Raw genomic sequence first — 18,967 nt, forward strand, 5'->3', positions numbered from 1 at the left:
GCAGGAAAGGTTTTGTGTGCTGCTGCTGTGTGCATGTGTGTTGGTGAATAACTCAAAGGCCAAGATATTTGAAGGAGTGCTGAAGCTTCTGGTTAAGACTATTGTTATCTTCTTGGCTGAAGGTACCTCCGCTTACCACAGAAAATTACTTTTAAATTACAATGCTCCTCCAATAATTAGTTACTGTTACAGATGCATCTCTGAATTTTATTTCATTTATGCACTACACAAAGATGGAGGGTTTTCTTTTCTTTTTTAATTACTCAAAAGATATGACATTTTATTACTTAAACAACACTTAAATACTAAAAGCTACTTATAATATTAGGAATAAATGCACAACACAAGGGAGAATTAAAATAATTCCATTGGATAATAATTAAGGAAATAGTGTCACTGTATACCCAGATGCCATTTTTGTGATCCTCCATATTAAACACAAATGTAAGTAACTGCACAGAAAAGGCACACAATGAAATCTTAACATAAGCTCTTTGCATGTCTACTATACTCAGAGCAAACAGTGAAAAATAGAAAAATGAAAAACCCAGGCTCCTTCTACACTGCCATATAAAATCCAGATTAACTGCTTGATATGGCAGTGTAGACTCATATAATTCAGTTCAAAGTGGATAATGTGGATTATCTGATTTGATCATCTGGATTATTTGGCAGTGTAGAAGGGGCTCCAGTTTGAGCTTTGTTTCTATTTTGACTATTTCACTCAGGGGCAGACATGGACAGCAAATTCTAAAACCTCCAAAAACCCTCCCTTTCTGCATTTTAGAAACAGCAAGGAGGTCAGTGAGAATAAGAATGGCAGTGATGGTACATGGTAACTGAAAAGTTCACCATTTGCAGGTACATTCTCCTGTTCAAAGTTCATAGGCAGAAACAGCCTTACTGTTGCTGTTCATTCAGTCAGTCATTTCCAACGCTTCGTGACCTCATGGACTAGCCCATGCCAGAGCTCCCTGTCGGCTGTCACCACCCCAGCTCCTTCAAGATCAATCCAGTAACTTCAAGGATACCATCCATCTTACCCTCAGTCAGCCCCTCTTCCTTTTTACTTCCATTTTCCCCAACATAATTGTCTTCTCTAAGCTTTCCTTTCTTCTCATGATGTGGCCAAAGTACTTCATCTTTGTCTCTAATATTCTTCCCTCCAATGAGCAGTCAAACTTTATTTTCTGAAGTATGGACTGGTTGGATCTTCTGGTAGTCCAAGGCACTCTCATAACTTTCCTCCAACACCACAGTTCAAAAGCATCTATCTTCCTTTGCTCAGCCTTCCCTAAGGTCCAGCTCTCACATCCGTAGGTGACTATGGGGAATATCATTGCTTTAACTATGTGGATCTTCGTTGCCAGTGTGGTGTGTCTACTCTTCACAGCCTTAGATACTACAATTAAACAATTAGTGTTTAATTGCAGAAGAAATAAACCTATCCCTTGTTACTCCACAGTGCCCTCAAGTCACCTGTAAATTTATGATGCGCTTATGGGTTTTCATAGACTTTTCTAAGGCAAGTCATATTCAGAGGTGGTTGACCTTAGTGGTTGAATAATAATAATAATAATAATAATAATAATAATAATAATAATATTTATAACCTACTCTCTCTTCAAAGGGACTTAGTTCCTTGAAGAAATGAACTAAGTACTGTATAGGCAACCTATACTTTTTAATGGGTTACTTCTAAATTCAGCTCTAAGTGATGCGAGCTGAGGTGAAGTAGACAGTTATCTGAAACAATAGAACAACAAAAATCCTGTTGGTTTTCTAACCAGAGTAGTCCCACTGAATTAACTCTTGAATCATGAGGCAATATGTAGCTAAATTCCATTGATTTGATGGGTCTCTTTAGTCAGGAATAAGAATTTATACCTTACTTTTAATAGTTCAAATTGTTTTGGCACCACTCAGTTATTTTCAAAGTTACCACACATACACACACACACATCCCAGTGAATTCAGTGTTCTGCACATCTATTTAAGAAGATTTGATGTTTCATCCTTCATTTGTATCTGTTGCTATGAAAATTTCTTGGTCTTAGAAGAAAATTGATTCCTGCTGTAAGAATTAGAATTGAATATATATATATATAAATACATAAACATGAGGTGAAACTATTTTAAATAAATAAAGGTACATTTTAAGCAGCATGATTCCTTTTCTGAAAGACATGGAAGAATATATTTTTATGAACCATTGATTTCACTTTCTAATGCCTTGTCTCTTTCCTTTCAAAAATCAGACAAGAAAAGAGAGAAATGCATGCTTCATAGTTTTACTATGAGTTCCTATTATGTTGTCACCAAGAAAAACTAATTCTATTGCCAGAATGGTTGCTTTCTTTTCAGCAAATCATAGATAAATAAAGGCAGTAACTTATTCATAAAAGAATAAATAAGTAGACTGAAGGATACTCACTAAAAAGTTGTCTTCCATCTATTCTAGACAGTGCTGGCAACTGGCTTCTATTCCAGTTGGGAGATGAACTTATTCTGGGTTTTAGTGTGAACTTATAGTGCAATGCATGGTGCTGGATCCTATTCCTAAAATAGCTTCAGCACTTTGGATAGCTTCTCAGATGTTCCTTTTCATATTACACATCCCTCCACATTTATAGTTTTGACTTTTATGGATTTGATTATTCATAGAGATCTTATGCCCTTACACACCAAATATGAACAGCTGACTTCATAACTGTCTAGTGTAAGTGGCAAAAAGCAGGCTTAATAGCATCAGAACAACAAGAAGTATAACATCATTTCCAACTCAATCACTGTGAGAAGCTCGTGGCACTTGAAGTGGCCAACTCCTGGTCAAAGAAATTTAGTATAATGCCAAGTTTTTAACTTTGTGGTTTTCCTATACATTGTAACTGTGTTCTCAATTCATTTCTGACATGATAAAAAATAAATACTGTGAGAAACTTGTAATCTTAATTTAGATATTGTGTACTCCATCAAAACTATGGTTGAGCAAGATCAACAGGGCTAAGGCCATCTCTAGCAGCCACACAGTCTGCCAAAAATTACTCTCTACCCTGAACTCAGAAACACTACCAGTAAGTGATTAAAACTGTTATAATGTTATGATTCCATTTTGACAATCTTGCTTGACAATCTTGCCTGAGGAATTTGCAAATGTGTAGTTCGGGAAGGCAAGGTATAGAGGAGCTCTCATGCTATGAATTATAAAAGTGTGTGCCTATGTGTTTTCAAGTAACCTATCAATTGGATTAAATGGCCCATGAAGTCTCTTCCAACTCTATAATTCTATGAATGCTTTGGTTGGGCATTCCTATATGGCAAGGTGTTGCACTGGATGGCCCTTGTGGTCTCTACCAATTCTATGATTCGGCAAAATCATTTGCCCTCCCCTTTCAAATAAGGAAAATTAATCCCTGGCAGAATGTAGAAGTTAAGTCTCTCCAGCAAAAACCAGTTCTGAGGGAGGGCCCTCTTTCCTTTTCTTTCTTTTGAATTCCCCTCTCCCTATTCGTCATTTTGGAAGGGGTATTCCTGATACTATATCAGTGGTTCTCAACCTTCCCAATGCTGAGGCTCCTTAATGCAGTTCCTCATGTTGTGGTGACCCCCAGTTATAAAATTATTTTTGTTCCTACTGCACAACTGTAATTTTGCTACTATTGTGAATCATAATGTAAATATCTGGTATGCAGGGTGTATTTTTAATCACTGAATGAAATTTGGCACAAATACCTAATATGCCCAAATTTGAATACTGGTGGGGTTGCAGGGAGATTGATTTTGTCATTTGGGAGTTGTAGTTGCTGGGATTTATAGTTCACCTACAATCAAAGAGAAATATGACTCACCAACGATGGAATTGAACCAGTCTTGGCACACAGGACTCCCATGACCAACAGAAAATACTTGAAGGGTTTGGTGGGCATTGATCTTGGGTTTTGGAGTTGTAGTTCACCTACATCCAGACAGCACTGAGGACTCAAGCAATGATGGATCTGGGCCAAACTTGGCATGAATACTCAATATGCCCAAATGTGAACCCTGGTGGAGTTTGGGTAAATTAAACCTTGGCATTTGAGAGTTGTAGTTGCTGGGATGTATAGATCACCTAGAACTGAAGAGCATTCTGAACCCCACCAACCATAGAATTGGGCCAAATTCCCACACAGAATCCCAATAACCAACAGAAAATACTGTATTTTCTGATGGTCTTTGGTGACCCCTTTGACACCCCCCTTGCAACTCCCCCCAGGGAGAAACACTGTGCTATATCAATCGCTCCAGTCCAACTTACCTGTCTATATGTATCTCCCTCTATGAACCAGTTCATAGATTAAGATCTTCCAGGGAGGTCCTGCTCTCGGCCCCACTGGCCTCACAGGTGCAGCTGGTGGGGATGAAAGACAGGACCTCAGTGAGATCAGGTCGGGCCCCTCCCTCCTGACCTTTAGGAGACAGCTAAAGACCTGGCTGTGGAACCAAGCGTTTGGTCCATCATAGGAATATTTAAAGTTAAGGTGACAGTTAAAAATGCAATGACCCAGGACTGTTTATGACAATGGCTATGTCTCTGTGTGATAGGTGATGTTATTTTATGTCATGTGTTTAATAATGTTTAACACTTTATTAAGGGAGGGTCAATTTAAATGTTTTATATTGAGGACATTGCATTGTTGCCAATACTGTGAACCGCCCTGAGTCCCCTTCGGGGTTGAGAAGGGTAGTATACAAATATCGCAAATATATAAATAATATCGCAGAAGGCTTCTGTTTCTCCCCAGGGCCTTATGCAAAAACTGCAGCAGATGAGGCGAGAAGAAAGAGAATGCCTGATGAGAGAAGGAGAGGGAGACAGAAAGCCAGCATTCAAAAAAGCAATGGTCCTCCTCCTAGTCCCCAAATGATGTGCTTGGGGTTTGTTACACAGCATGAGAGAGATTTCAAAACAGCAGATGTCATCTCCACCTTAGAATCATAGAATCATAAAGTTAGAATAGACCTCATGGGCCATCCACAACATGAGGAACTGTATTAAGGGGTTGTGGCATTAGGAAGGTTGAGAAACACTGCCATACAGGAATGCCAAATCAAAGCATTCATACAATCACAGAGTTGGAAGAGATCTCGTGGGCTATCTAATCCAATCTCCTGCCAAGAAGTAGGAAAATCGCATTGAAAGCATCCTGATAGATAGCCATCAAACCTCTGGTGTAAAACCTCCAAAGAAGAAGCCTCCACCACACTTCGGGGAAGAGGGTTCCATTGCTGAATGGCTCTCACAGTCAGGAAGTTCTTCCTCGTGTTCAGATGGAATCTCCTCTCTTGTAGTTTGAAGCCATTGTTCTGCGTCCTAGTCTCCAGGGAAGCAGAAAACAAGTTAGCTCCCTCCTCCCTATGTCTTCCCCTCACATATTTATACATGGATATCATGTCTCCTCTCAGCCTTCTCTTCTGCAGACTAAACATGCCCAGCTCTTTAAGTCACTCTTCATAGGGCTTGTTCTCCAGACCCTTGATTATTTTAGTTGCCCTCCTCTGGACACACTCCAGCTTGTCAATATCTCTCTTGAATTGTGGTGCCCAGAATTGGACACAATATTCCAGGTGTGGTCTAGAGGGGTAGCATTACTTCCCTGGATCTATACTCCTATTGATGCAGGCCAAATCCCATTGACTTTTTTTTTTTGCTGTGGTATCACATGTTTAACTTGTTGTCCATGAGGACTCCAAGATCTTTTTCACACATACTGCTCTCCAGACAGGTGTCCCCCATTCTTTATCTTTGCATTTCTTTTTTTTTCTACCTAAGTGGAGTATCTTGCATTTGTCATTGTTGGACTTCATTTTGTTAGTTTTGGCCCATTTCTCTAATCTGCTCAGATTGTTTTGAATTCTGTCCGTCTTCTGGAGTATTGGCTTTCCCTCCCAATTTGATGTCATCTGCAAACTTGATGATCCTGCCTTCTAGCCCTTCATCTAAGTCATTAATAAAGATGTTGAACAAGACAGGGCCCAGGATCTTAAGAATGTCCTCCTCCTCCTCCTCCTCTCCATGCTAACCACAACTCCCCTTATAATCCCTGGCTAAGAAGTTACTCAAATATACCAAGATCCCAAGAAGAGTGGCTGTTTCTTTCTTCCAGCTTGAAAGGGGCGGAGGAGGTTTGGCTACATCAGCCTCTGCGCCTTCGGCTCACCTGGTCTCTGTCCTCTTTTTCCTTTTCAAGCGCTGTTTGGTCACCTGGCTTTCACAGCAGCCGCAGGAGAGACTTCGAAACTATGCTTTCAGAAAGAGAAAGAGAAGAATGGGGCGGGGGAGGGATGGCATGAGCAAGGTCTCTCCCCCAGCCCGGTGCAGAAGGAAGAGATGCTTTCTGCTGACACACAAACGTGCATCTAGGCTGGAGAGAGAGAGAGAGAAAGAGAGGGGATTGAAGCGCGCCGGGCCGGCTCGATGCAGCGGAGGGCAGGAGCGCGCACGAGGACGCGCAAAGGCAGGCAGGGAGGCTCAGTCCTTACGCAACGGCTTAAGCCAAACGGAGGCACAGAACCGAGTTAGTCCCGGGAGCGTCCGCACGGGAGTTTGGAACAGTTGAGTCCGTGAGAGAGAGAGAGAATACAGCAAAACAAACCCTCTTTCTTCCTTGAAGAAAGGAAAAACCTTCCTAGGAAAAACCTCGTGTTTCATCTCAGCCACCCAGCCCTTCCTGAAAACCGCCCACTTACATTATTTTCCACCGGCTCTGTCTCTCTTTCCTCCCCATGCCTACCCTTTCCTCTCTTCCACCCCCTCGGTGGCCCCTTGGCTGTCTTTGGAGACTCCAAACCCAGGGCAAAGGGTAGGAAAAAGCGCTTCGTGGGGCAGAGGGAGCTCCCTTGCGCCCTGGCAAAGCGGCAGGAGGGGTAAGAAGGCGGCAATCCCGAGCTCTTGGCCAGGGTGGCTTCTCTCCCCTTCCTCCCTGCCTGCCTCCCCTTTCTTCCCTCCACCCTGCTTGCCTTACAAGCCGGGCAGGTTCTGCCATCTAGAGCGCTTGCGGAGATCTCTCTAATCCGCTGGGTTCCCCCCCCCTCCCCCAGCTCTTTTGCTCCTCTTCTTTCCACCCACCCGTGTCCCTGTCTTGGTGGGTGCGTGCGTGTGTCTGCGAGGAGCCTGGCACCCCCCTCCCTTGCTCTCTCCCATCCATCCGTCCACACGTACACGCGGGAACAGGATCTGCTTCGCGTGAACTTGGGCACTTGCTCTCCCCCGCTGGCATGCGGTCCCTACCTTGGGATGCCTTGGGAAGCGGACCCTTCACAAAGCACCGGGATGCTTAGCCATTCCCAACGAAAGTCTTTTGGAAAGCAAAAGGCACAAGTTTGATTTTGTGTCTCCTGTCCCCCCCCCCCTCGCCGCCGCCGCCGCCGCCTTTTTCCTCTCTCTCTCTCTCTCTTTCTCTCTCTCTCTCTTTCTCTGTGTGCTGTGGATGATCTTCCTGGATGAGGAGTCTCCAGGCTTGAGTCATTTGGACTCCGCTGAATCCGGTTCCATCTGCAAGCATCCTTCGTTTTTGCCTGGCTGGATCGACTGGGGATTCTAAAAATATTGTTGTTCTGCCTTCCTCTGAAGAAAAAGAAGGGGGGAGAAAGGAAGAAAGAAAAGGGGGGAGGAATGGCATAGCAAGCAGAACTCGGCACCTTCCGGAGGTTGGCTTATCAAACCAAGGAGAAATGTGATTTCGGAAAGGTAAGAACCGGAAAGCTTCCTATCCAAACTCTCCATGGATATAAAATCAAATCCTTTCAGGTCAGGGAAACGGAACGGTATTAAAAGGGAACTGATTAACTTTCTTTCTGCCTTGCTACCAATCTTTGTAACAGATTTGGAAGAAAATCCGCCTGGGGATTCTGTCCCCATTTTTGGTGTGTTGCTTTTGCAGTGAAAAGGGTGTTGAAATGAAGTGTGGCTTCTTCATGGGTTGCTGATTTTTCAAATGGTTGGTAGAAATTGAATATAATCCATGCTGGAGCAGATCAGAGATCAATCCAGGTTTGCAATGAGGGTGGATAAAATGTTGTGTTTGGGTAAAATTGTGAGGAAAAGATGTGAAAGCCACCACCTAGGGATTGAAAAAAGAAAGAACTTTGCTATGCAGCTAAACTCCACTGAATATGAAAACATACAGTTCAAGGACAGAGGGTCTTGTGGAAGTGTCAGGGGAAGAGATGGAACTAGAAGACACATGACAGCAGATTGTGAGTGGAAATTCAATGGCAAAAGAACAACTGAAACACCCTGATGTCTCATCTAAGATAAAATGATTTCCAAGGGACTGGCCAGCTAGAACTGTCCACATTTAGACATATGACCAAACATGGCTTGCAAATAGACATTGAAGTGGGAATGTGCCATAATTGTGTCACTCCAGCATCATCAAATGTTTACACTTCCACCAAAGAATTAGGTAGTTGATTTGGAGTGGTGGAGTTTGCATGTAATATGACTGTAAGGTACGTGCCTATTGCTCAATTTATCAGGATTATACACATATGCACAACTATAATCAGCCAGCCTTCCAGAACTGATAACAGATGAGAGGAAGAGGTCAGTTATGACACAGGGACAACCCAGCAGAAAATGGTTGGGGACGTTGTGATCGATCTGCATCTCTGCTTCTGCTTCTCCACCCCCCATGATTATGTATAAAATAGACAACCAGTGTTTAAATGCACATTGTAAACCCACTCTTTAAGAAAGTAAGAACATCTATTTGGAGGGAGGATGTGTTAATGTTTTTTTTGTTGGGTTTTTTTGGGGAGAGTACATCTGCTTGGTAATTTTCACTTGCTGGAGAAGCTAAACAAGCATAAAAGAAGCTAGGATTTTTTTTCTGTGCTCAGTGATTGCTGCTTTAATGGATAAGAGCAGCCCCTCCACTCAGAGGAAGGGGGAAAGTCAGAAGATGAACGCTGTCTCATGAGTAGTTTTTGGTCTGTTGTCCTGCCAAACAAATGAGTTGCGAAGGTAAACAGGTATGGCCTCAGAGACCCAATATCTGTGCCAATCAGATCAACATCAGCATGGTATCTGTAACAAACAATCAAAAGTCAAAGAGGTGGCAGCCAATTCCACTTGTTTAATTTCCAAAGACATGTAGTCTGTTCTGTCAATTAGCTTATGACACTTCAGTTGTTATTAGCAGTAAGCCAGGATTTTATGGCGAGAATGGTTGTGTGTGCAGAAATCAGTGGCACAATGATGACACAGCACAGGGTGGCTGCATATTACTTTTATTATTCAGATTTTTTTCAGTCTCTCCCCACTCCTTTACTTGTTAATCTTGCATATAGTTATCATGCCATTGGCACATGCCCAGTCCATGCTGTTTGCACACTCCTGTCAAAACAGAGGAAAGCAAAGACAGCTGCAAACCTCCTTAGAATGAATGATCTATTGAAGGAGTCTTATTGGGGTTTTTTAAAAAGAAAAAGACACTAAGAGCAGAAATGCTCCAGATATACATTTGCAGAGCTTTGCACCATCAATATCATGGGATTTTTAAAACATCTTGTCTTTTTTTACACTGTAACTGATGAAATCAATGGTATTTGAGGGCTTATCTCAGTCTGACAAATGTTTCAACACACACTGAGTTTCTTCTATCTGGCATGTACATATCCACCCCTGCAGACAGCGGTACCACCACTGTTTGCTGCTCCTCCCTTCAACCTGCCCACTTCCTCCTCACTGTTGCTACCCTTGAACAGTACATGGAGTCAAATGTGGACTGCAATCACTTTCCCCCCTTTCCTTTTGAGAATGTGTGAACACATCATTTCAGTGATCATCTCCCTGTCGATTTCTACGATTTTGTGTGGAAGTTGTTGTGTGGAAAGAGTTCTGGCAATGTTGTGTGTAGATACTGTTGGTGAAATTGGTTTCAGTCCAGGTGATGTAGCTGGGTACTACTCTTCCCCTTAGCTGCTTGTCCACAACATGGGGTGGAGGGAATTGAACATTTGGGGAGAAATCAAGCATGGTCTTGTTTCTCTTCCAAGATGTTTCAGTATTGCTTTGTAAAATGGAAACCAAATGATGCTTTTTTAACTTCTTCACACATAAACAAAAAGTGACTGGGTAGAAATGTTTATCTCTCTTGCATTTATGAGAGCCATAGTGTTTTGAAGCATTGGGGGCAGGCATCAGTGACGCAGAACTGAGAGGTTATCAGGTACAACTTTGATTACAGTTAGGGAATGTTGTTCTATACAGGGTGACAAGAGACAAGTGAAATTCCCTTTTCCATACACGAATAATGAAACTAGATCCATTCTACACGCACACCAATTTTAAAGAAAAACGTGGATGAGTATTTCAGAACTGCTAGCTTCATTGTAGAAGCCAAACCAAAATCTACTATATGTTTACCAGAGTTAATGGTTCAGGATATCCTGAACCAGCAATGTGTACACACACACACACACACACACGCACACACATGCACTTCAATGACAATGCATTATTTATGTGATGCATTGATGGTCATCATATATCAACCCTTTTATTGTAATGTTTGCTTTCTCTCTTTTCTGAGTGAAATATTATAGTAAGTATATTAAGACTATAGAAACTATGATACAATTTGATTGTAACTAGGGAAAATTATTCAACAAACACAGTTTACACGAAACCACCAAGACATCATGTGCAACGGGAGCACACAGTAAATTAATTGAACCTCAATTCAACCAATGGATTTCTGTAAAATATATTATTTCTTGATGGTGATAGAATGTGAGAAATGATTACAACTTCCTGTGGATTGAGTATTATATATATATAACTCAAAATGTGGATCTTCACAATCCAGATGCTTCTCATTAGATCTGTGGTTGCTAAAAGGTCTAAAAGCTGCCTAAATGCAGTGGATACAATTTTAAAGAGAAAAAGGAAAAACCTCAGTGGTTTTGTGTGTGGTGCTTCCTTTTGTGTGCTTATGCATGTTGTTAAAATCTAGCTACATATTTATGGCCTGGCACAGAGATAACTGAGAGTAGAAAGTCAAATGCACCAAATCAGAACAACCTAAACTTGAATGCAATTTGATCATTAATGAAAAAAACAAACAAACAATCTAAGTAATAAAGTGACTGCAGAGGAGTTTGAAACTCTTTGATTTCTCAGAGATGCTGGAAAAGAATACTTAGGGATTCAAGCCTATTACATGACAATTAGTGTAAAGCTATTTATGCTTAAAGAAATTATGGATCCATCTAGGCCAGGACTGCCCACAATGACAGCTGACAGCTCTCGAGTCTCTAGTGTCTCAAGGCATCAAACTAAGTAAGACTTTCTCCCCATTTCCTACCTCATCACCTTTAAATGGATATTCTAAAGAGGGATTTCTATATCAGCCTGCCCCAAGGTTCCTATGCATCCCATTTTGTATGGGATGTTCAGTAATGGAGGCCTAAAATCTGGTGCTGTACTGAGATAATAAGAATGCATAAAATTCTATACATTGCAGTGTGTTAGGAATGGACACTAATGTTGTTTACAACAGATTGGACTTAACATTTATTATGCACAGCACACTGGCTTGTTAGATGCCAAATATTGGAAGTCTGTCTCTTATTATTACAACTGGTGTGGCATTCTTCTTCTCCTACAGGACCAGCAGCAAGTGTACTGAGGAAACCTTTTATCCCCAGATAGCCGACAAACCACTGGGAGATTTATAGAGATCTGGGACATTCACAAGACAAAGTCCTTACATAGGCCTGCCTCACATGCTCTTGGCCAGTTTCAAACTGGATTGCAACTTGGAGAACCTGAGTCATATTGCTTTGTGGAAAACCTGACAACTTCAATATCTCCCATTTTACTCTTCCCACGTGTCTGGGTGCTCAGATCCCTTCCTCTCTGACTATTGTTCATGAGGAATAAAGATGGTGAGAATGTTTTTATAAAATCTCTGGGGAGATCCAATTTAGATTGCATGTTGTATATTCAAAGTGTGGGTTCTGCTGCTAAACTCTGGAGAGTTATGGAATTTTATCCTGCTCAGTTACAAGCTATGGATCCTATGGAAGTCATCCTGATTGCTCAATTTCTAATGTGTCACTTTGGCATTCCCAGGAAGGGATCACACAGGAAGACCCACATCAAATTGACAACCATATTGCTGATGCAGTGAATCAATTTTGGATTTCAATCCAAATGTTAAAGGATCTATCTATGGTGTTGCACCTGTTGGGGGTTGTTTTTTGGGTGGGTGGTTTAAAACTGTCCTCCTAAAACATGGAATATATCACCTCTCACTGCCACAAAAACCATTAGTGAGCTCCTGGCAATTCTTTGTGGTATACCAGACACTTTTGTTTAGTACTTTCTTATGGAAAAAAAAACTCCTGGTGTTTACAAATGAGATCCAATTTTCCCAGTGTTTAAGGGACTACTGGGAGCTCACATTATGAAAGCTTGTTTGTATCATCAAACTCTAAAGGCTTATTAAAAAGTATGTCAATTTTTTAAGGTCTCTAGATGATAATAATAGAATATGGCAAAAATTAATAAGTAGGATTGTGTTGTCAGAGCCCAACCACAGAAAGAAGCATCTCAAGAATGTTCCACCTATTCCTTCATTTCTGGATTAAAAGAAAATGGTCAAAAGTTTAAATTATATCCCTCTTTGAAAATTTGTAGATTAAAACAATATATTCAGTACAATACATTATATAGCTAATAAAGATTGCTGAAATGGAGGCACAGATTTTTCAAAGATAATTTTAGTGATTAGGTCCATTGTGTTCTTGATACACTTTTGTTACTCCTGTGATTATATACAAATGTTCTCGTGGTTTTGTATTGAATTGATTTATGGCAGTGGAACTGATGATTATCAAAATGTTGAGTCTGAACCCCCGGTCTTTTGAAAGTCCGTCATAGGGGTTCTCAAACTTTTTCAGCTGCAGAGCCATTTTTGAAGTAAAAGTCTCTTGTGGAGCCCCAAGAAATATTTATATATTATATATTATATAATGTGTCTATATCAGGTATGGGCTGGACCAGTGGCAGACAGATGGGAAATGTTTGTGTGAACTAATTCACACAGCGCAAAAAAAAAAAAAAAAAAGGAAAGAAAGAAAGAAAGATACAATATTTAAAATGAAGAACGATTTTAACCAACATATACTTAACATTTTGGTTGGAGATCATCAGGGCCATCCAGTCCAACCCCATTCTGCCATGCAGGAAAAGCACAATCAAAGCATTCCCAATAGATGGCCACCCAGCCTTTGTAATGACAACATCAACAACAATAGGACACACTCCCGGGGCCATTCAGTCCAACCTCATTCTGCCATGCAGTAGATGGCCATCCAGCCTTTGTGATAATAATAATAATAATAATAATAATAATAATAATAATAATGGCAGAAATCCCAGAGGCCTTCTGCCATGCAAGAAAAACACAAAGCACCCCCTGAGTGGTAGGAGGGAAATAGGGTTTTGGAAGCAAAAAAAGTGAAAAGGAGGGTCTAGGCAGAAAAGAGTCTGGGCAGTGAGGGAGGTTGGGAAGAAAGAGTCTGTGCCCTGGGAGGACGTTGCTGCTGCTGTTTCCAGTAGCTCAAAACTTTAATTTCCCTGCATTTTTCGGGAAGAGGAAAGAGGAGAAGGTGGGAAGCAGCATGGTGCCCCATGGGCTCCATAGAGCACAGTTTGAGAACCTCTGGTCTATTATGTCAGCATGCAAGTAGAAGAATGCAGCATCTTTACCCTTTTCATATTCAAAAGTGAAATGGCGATAGTGAAGATAAAACTGGTGTAGCCCCCTCATGTATGGACACAAAATGCTTCCAAAGCACCTAAATGCAGCTTGGAATTGTTAGTTAATTGTAAAATCTTTGGACACTGTTATTACTGATTAAACTGGACTATTGTCTTCACTACTAAAAGTTGTGGTCCATGGACTAATGCCAGACAGTGAAGCATTGGCTGTTCATCCTTGGAGCATTTCCTAATGGTTCTCAACCTGTGGGTCCCCAGATGTTTTGGCCTTCAACTCCTGGAAATCCTAACAGCTGGTAAACTGGCTGGGATTTCTGTAAAGAAAGACACAATTGTAGCTAGGTGAGTACAAACATGTTACCAGTCTCTAGGATATTGGGGGAGCGGGATGACAGTCTCTGACATCAGATAGCTTGAAAAGCACAATACATACAATACCTTAGGGATGTCGTGGTTGCAGACACTAAGCTTCTAGGAGTGATTGGCTGAATTACTATGATGTCACAGAGGAGCAAGTGAAGAATAACGGGACTTGGGCTATCATTGGTTGAGTTGCACTCTTACCAGGGTTCTCAAGCTTTTCTTGGGTAAACTTGCTTGATATCAAAGATAGACAGAAGGCCTAAAAGCTCAAGAAGGATAGAATGAATATGAACATTCCCAGGTTTTGGGACCCTTGGGGAGGCCCTCCTTTCACCCCCACCACTGTCAGCCCCCTTCTACACTGCCATAGAAAATCCAGATAACATGTTCTGAACTGGATTATATGGCAATGTAAACTCATATAATCCAGTCAAAGCAGATAATATGGATTATCCAGTTTGATAATCAGAATTATATGGCAGTGTAGAAGAGGCCTTATATGAATATTTGGTAGACACATGAGAGATTCTCAGTGGTGGTGTTCCCTTCCAATGAAAGCTGTCACATCCCTCCCTCCCCATCTCATTTTTCTGTTAGCAGGCAAAGGATTTTTTTTCCAAGTGGGTTATTAGCTATTTACTGGTTTCTCAGGAGGGTTTTTCTTGATCCAGTGGACCCTGTCTGTCTTATTGCTGTTAATGAAATTGTGCTTTAATGTTATAATTTAGTTAACTATGTATTTAATATTTTAATTTTGTGATATTATTTGGATACTTAAGCAGGTCCAGGAGACGTGGCTAGATTATTGACTAGAGCTAGTTATGGGGAAAATAGATACTTCTTTTTAGGAGTATGTCAATGTCTACCAGCCTGGTTTAGCGACAGAACTTGAACTGCTGGCTATGTCCTCTAAAGCTCTACTTGACTTTGGTGCAGACCTTCTGACAGGCCACATCTCTCCACATCATACTGCCTAAAAGTCTTTAAGGGAAGCCTTTCTGTCAGTCGTATGTCCCTCACAGGGACATTAGATGAGGAAAAGAGAGATGGTCTTCTCAGGGGCTGCCTCTAGCCTATTGGACTCTTTCTTCTGCTTTAATTTAGGAAATTAAGTTTTTATTTAGAAGATTGTTGCAGAAAGGTTTTTAATGGTGGTTGGTGTTAATGATGGATGCTCTCCCCCTCTTTGTTGTGTTATGTTTTAAATGCATTTAAAATAAGGATGCAAATCTTTGGCTTTGGCTGTTTTTTTTGTTTTTGTTTTAAAAAGTTAAATGTTTTCTCTTGACATTAAATCTAGTTGTGTCCAACCCTGGGAGGTAATCCTCATCTCTATTTCTAAGCCAAAGATCAGGTATTGTCTGTAGATGGTTTTAAGGTCATGTGGCTTCCATGACTGCATGGAGTGCCTACCTACCAAAGCGGTACCTATTGATCTACTCACATTTTTGTATGTTTTTGAACTGCTAGGTTGGCAGAAGCTGGGCCTAACACTGGGAACTCACATCGCTCCCCAGATTTGAACTGGCAACCTTTTTGTCAGCAAGTTCAGCAGCTCAGAAGTTTAACCCACTGTGCTACTGGGGGGGGGGGGGTGTCAGTTTTTTTTTGTTTAGTCCCTGTTATATGCTGTCCTGGGAATTGAACTTGGAGAAAGATGGGACACAGCATTAATTTTAAAAAAAAAAAGACTAAAAGGGACTTCCAAGATTTAACAGGGTGAGAAACTGGTTATGAATCATGAAAGAAACTAAGATAGAATACATCAAAATAAGAAAAAAAATGAGCATAGCAGTCAAGAAAAGTAGAAGTGAAAGGTGAGCCACTAGATTCCTAATGTTAAATTATTAGCTTTTGCTCTCCTAGTATTGAATTAAAACTCTGCTTGTTTCACATTAAAATAATTTTATTGCTTTGGATTTCTCCCCTATGGTTTTGCTAAGATACAATGCAAATTATGACGTAGGTTCTATATGCCTTTAATAATCTTTATCCAGAATATTTTCTGCAACAGCCTCAAACCATGGCTTTCAGCATTTTAATTGTGCAAAAATAAATGCTTTTTTCAAAAAAGATCAAATTCCATTTCCTGTGAAATACGACTGCAAAGCGCTTAACCTACTCCCAGCTGTCATTTCTGATCCTACCCTACCTCCAGATTGTAATGGGAGAGTTTTCATTGTTTTTTTGTATTTGGCTTCTTTTTCTGATTGTAATAACCTGAATTACCTTCAGCTTGGATGGCTGCCAATGGCCTGGATGACACAAGCAGATGTAAACATGTTGCTAAACAGTTCACAAAAATGCTGCATGGGAAATGGAAAACATGGCATTTTGGAGGTTCTGTTTCTAAAACATTCAGATTGGATTTCTTTTCATTTTCTTTCTACTCCTACCCACCCCCACCCATCTTTCCCTTTCTTGTCAGTTTTTATTCAAGAAGAAGACTGTGAAGGAGAGTTAAAAAATTATAAAATAATAACTCTGCTGCTTTATTGCTAAGCCAATGGGCCCAGCAATAGGTCATTTCCTCTCCTTAATATATTAACATTTGTGATTTCTTTTTGAAAATGCAACAATAGCAGCGTTTATTAAAATTATTGTGAGCAGTCTTCCATATAAATATCTTTTAAACACCCAGCTGTTCTTGAACACTATAAAATTTAAGAAGTTCTATAAACTGAATATTGTTTTGTGGAATCTCACTCATTGGTCTTGGACAGATGCTACCTTGCCATGCCCTGGAGAAAAATGCTTAAGTCACATATGGATATGGCTGATATGTTGGCTTTTGCCTGATGTAATAATATTTAATTGTTTTAAGAATTGTTGGAGCCCCCGGTGGCACAGTGAGCTGTTGAACTTGCTAACTGAAAGGTTGCCGGTTCCAATCCGGGGAGCGGGGTAAGCTCCTGCTGTTAGCCCCAGCTTCTGCCAACATAGCAGTTTGAAAACATGCAAATGTGAGTAGATCAATAGGTACTGCTCCGGCGGGAAGGTAACAGCACTCCATACAGTCATGCTGACCACATTACCTTGGAGGCATCTATGGACAATGCCAGCTCTTCAGCTGAGAAATAGAGAAGAGCACCAACCTTCAGAGTCGGACATTGCTGGACTTAATGTCAGGGGGAAACCTTTACCTTTACCTAAGCATTGTTATATTACCTTTCTCTTTATACCACCAACAGGGAGCTCAACAGCTATAAGCAGCAGTAGCACAACTAGAGCAAAACAGTAGGCCTGGGTAACAACGGAAAAATTTGTTTCTAATATCGTTTCGTTTTTAGGGTGCCTCAGCGTTTTGTATTTAAAAATATATCCGAAATTTTCCATAAAAAAAAGTTTGGTATTTACGAAATTTCGTTAATATTTACAAAACGTTTTGTAAAGATGGCGCCCGCGGTTGCGCATGCGCAAAGCATCAACGAAATTTTTTTCCAATATTTTTTCAATATTTTTTAATTTAATTATTATTATTTTTAATAATAAAAAAAATATTTGGCAGAAAATGCTTGCCAAAAAGAGCCACAGGGCAAACAGACTGAGCCTCCCCGCTGCTCCCAGCTCCGTCCCACCCTCCTGAGTCCTGCGGGCTCTCTCTCTCTCTCTTTCTCCACCGAGGGAAAGGAGAAGAAAGAAAAGAGGAAGGGAAAGGAGGGAAGGCAGGCACTCACTCTGGCGGGCCCTCAAGTCGGGCCCGGCTCCTCCAAAGCACACCCACCGCAAAGGTGAGGAAGGAGGGACGGGGCCGCCTTCCCACTGAGGGTCGCTCGCCCTCTCGCTCGCTTGCTCAGCCGACGCCTTCCCTGCCCTCTCCTCCTCCTCCTCCTCTTTCAGGCTCTGACTGGCTAAGGAGAGGAGAGAGAGGAGAGCTCCCAGCAAGCATCTTACGTATTTCCGAAATGGACGGAAATACAAAAATATTTGGCACATGCTGTTTCGATTTTGAAAATACACTTCCGGGTTTGGAAAAAAGTTTGATATCGTTTCGTATATGGGAAATTAACGGGGAAAAAACGATATACAAAATTAACGAACGAAACCGCCCAGCCCTACAAAACAGCATTCAAAGAACAGTACCTGCTGTCCACTTGCACAACATAAAAGGCCAAGTCCAAAACATGTGCTCGCTGACTCATATTCTAAAAGTTGAAAAAGTGGGAATTACAGTTGCCAGAGCTCTGGGGCATGGGTCCAAGTCACTAGTTTCTATGGGTCATCTCCAGTGGGAAATGAGGGTGCAAATTTTCCAGTTTTGATGGGCTCGGGCAAGAGAAAAAAGGCTGTGTGCAAATCTACAGCTCAGCAGTAATATGCAAGACTGGCTTGATTCATAGCTTCAACTTATAAAGCCTCTCTGGGATGTCTGTGTATCTACTTGGTTAGCTTCTTCCTTCCCTCCCAATTGTCTCTGCTCTTCTGGTTAGAAGCTTGGTCTAATGTTTCCTGTCCCAACTCTCAAAATATGTGATAAGGAATAATCCCTTCATTTTGTCTCGAAATGGGTATATCTCTTTAGCTAAGATTTCTCTCCTGAATTTCAAACAGGAAAATATATTCTCCCCTTGTCCCGGCCATCAGAATGTCACGGGATGCTTCTACATTTAGACTGTAATGCAGTTTCGAGGTGGATTCAAATTCTCAATTTTTACTGTGGAGTGCCTACACAAATACTCCAAGAAATGGTTCAAGGCTGGGGTGGTAGTCACAATATCCACTGGTTGCAGATTGGACTATGGCAGGCTACAGAGAAAATGAACAAAGGAATGGAAAGTGTGTGTCGCCAAGGGAATGATATTGTTTTTCTCCAAGTAGAGTAATTGTTTACCT

General features: G+C 41.1%; 1 protein-coding gene across 4 annotated transcripts in view; it reads left to right on the top strand.

Moving 5' to 3' along the window:
- Nucleotides 1–6,418: 6,418 nt before the first annotated feature.
- LRFN2 (leucine rich repeat and fibronectin type III domain containing 2) overlaps nt 6,419–18,967 on the top strand; it is a 358,506-nt gene continuing 345,957 nt past the window's right edge. For all 4 annotated transcript variants that reach the window (XM_060754101.2, XM_060754100.2, XM_060754103.2 and 1 more), the window contains exon 1: nt 6,419–7,726. The gene's annotated coding sequence lies outside the window, so the exon portion shown is untranslated. The remainder of the gene's footprint in view (nt 7,727–18,967) is intronic.

This window comes from Anolis sagrei, chromosome 1 (genome assembly GCF_037176765.1).
Source record: "Anolis sagrei isolate rAnoSag1 chromosome 1, rAnoSag1.mat, whole genome shotgun sequence".
Taxonomy (NCBI): domain Eukaryota; kingdom Metazoa; phylum Chordata; class Lepidosauria; order Squamata; family Dactyloidae; genus Anolis; species Anolis sagrei.